The following is a 2,482-nucleotide window of genomic DNA, read 5'->3' as shown; positions in this document are numbered from 1 at the left end:
AATTCCAGGGATCAGATGGACTGAACTGAAACGCCTGGCAGAGCCTCTCATGATTAAAACAGGGGCTTCAGATTTCCTAGGTCCTTTTTGGGGTTCTAACCTCAACCTCCTAGGTTACAGAGAGGCTGCTCGGGAATTTCTTGTACGGTGGAACAATCTGAGCTGTTTCAGACTTGAGGGGGATTTGACTCGGCCCACCTTCTGCCTACCCCCGGCTTGACCGAACCTGCCGGAGGTCATTCCATCCACCCTCCCTCAACCCCTCCCCATCTCCATTTCAGACAGGGTGTCACCTAAGCCGAGAGACACTGGGACCCAAAGATACATGGGGAGCGCTGGCAGCATTTCAGCGCTCCCCATGTTGGTCCCTGATATATTTTAATTTCTGTATTTCCTTCGCTGTGCTGGGTCCCTGATCAAAGGATGAGAAGCCTGTCAACCTTTTTTGAGTCACAGATCCCTCCGAGAACACCCAGTGCAAGCTATAAAGAAAAATGTTTATAAATTGTCCACAGTCATCCTGAAGCCACCACAGATCCCACAGAACGCAGGTAACGAAGCTCTGCTGTGACCAGCCCCAGGGGGCAGGGGAAGGAGGAGGGCTTAGGCTGCCTGTGCGCCCCAGGATCCACTAGAGGCAAGGAGGAAAGGCTGGGAAGACCGTCAAACATCGAAAAGCTTGGGAACAAATTGCATAAGCATGTTGATGGGAGGGAAAATTAGTAGTAAAACTTCCATGGAAGGCAATTTGCAATTCTGTCTATACCGATATCCTGTTAATCATTTCTGGTGTGGAATGAAAATGACAAAAGTCTTCCTGGGAGGAAAGGAATTTGCAGAAGGCACCTATCCAAGTGGGACAAAGACACCACACACAATTCTCTGACCTAGTATTTGCAGTCCCGAGTATTGATTATACAGCTATGCAAGAGCCAAAGGGAATAGACTTGGGTATCAATATAATAGTCAAGGGTGGTTGATTATATCAATATATTCCTCAGGCTTACTATGAAACTTTCCTATGAGGCAGACACGTATGTACTGCTATGAAAAGACATCTAGACTCTATAAAAGGAAATTGCAAAATAGTATGGATAGTATGTTATCAGCTGGTTAAATGGTATATATGCATGTTTAGACTATCTTGTGAAAATTCACAAAAAATCTGGTAATATTGGTTGCTTCCGGGGGAAAGAAGATGTATTCGCTTGTAATAACCTTTATTCCTTTTGGATTTTGTAGACTGTGCATGTGTTATTCAAAACACGCGTGCTTTTTAAATGAATACAAACGACAAACTGAGTCTCGAAGGTATCTCTCTAGCTGACGGAAGAGATAATCTTGCGTTCATTCAACGTTCCCTGAGCCCTTATCCCGCGCCAGGCACGGCGATAGGAGCTCGTGCGGAAGACCCCCGCCCGACGAGGAGCGCCCACCCCTTGGGCCCCGGGGCGAGTCCTGGTGCGGGGCAGGGGCTGCGCTGGGAGGGGCGCAGGGCCGCCCGCGAGGCTGCCGGCGAGGCTGCCCGCGCGCAGAGGCCGGAGCGGGGCCCAACGGTCCCTAACGGTCCCGGACCCAGGCGGCGGCTGGAATGCATTTTCCCAAAGCAAACCGCGGCCTTCCGAGACCCACCCCCTTTTTCCTCCCGCACAGAAACGGGCCCCGGCGCCCGTCGCCAGACCCGTTTCCCTCCAGGCCCAGGGAAGGGCGGGCCCGCAAGCTCCCTTACCCCGGGGCGCTCGCATCTCGGGCTCTTCCTCTTTCCTGCTGCGTGTCCATCCTCATCGGCTATTCGTTCCTCTGAGAGGAATAGCGGGCCCTCGCTGTTGACTGTCAGCTCCTTCCCCTTCACTTTCCATCTCTACGAAGCCTATTTTTTATGCCCCCACCCCCTCACCCCAATATGTTTTCCATGTCTCCTGAGCCCCCGTCACAGTATGGGAACCGATCGAGGCAAAAGATCGCAGAGCAAACAGGCAGCGGAGCGTGGCCCATCATGGGACTCTTTTCCCAATGGTCACCGGGTTGCGGGTGGCACTGGCCTTGATGGTACAAAGGCACTTATTTGTGCGAACGAGGACACGTCCGCGCTCGCACCTAAGGCCCCAGCCCCGGGAGCGCAGATTTTCCTCCCAAGCTCAAAAGGCGGCAGCGTCCTCGGTAATTGGCCCGGAGGTGGGCCGGGGGACTCCGGGGAGCCTCCAATTGGCTGTTTAATTCTCAGCCGGTGCACTCTTCAATTAACAAAGCGCGCTTTCCCTGCGTCCTATTGGATGACAGGGTGGGGCCGGCCTCGAATTCCTTCCGGGTAATTGGGTATCAATCCGCAGCCGTCCGTCTCTCGGGGGCAACCCGCGGAGGGATTGGTTGTGGCGGGGAAGGCGATTGGTCGGGCTGCGAGCCGGGTGTTGATTGGTGCGGGCGGGCTGCGGGGGGCGGGGCGGCGGCGTCTGAAGCGAGGTCCGCGGAGCTGCGAGGCGGC

Source organism: Myotis davidii, unplaced genomic scaffold, assembly GCF_000327345.1.
Source record: "Myotis davidii unplaced genomic scaffold, ASM32734v1 scaffold653, whole genome shotgun sequence".
Lineage (NCBI taxonomy): Eukaryota > Metazoa > Chordata > Mammalia > Chiroptera > Vespertilionidae > Myotis > Myotis davidii.
Note: the sequence above shows the minus strand (reverse complement) of the source record.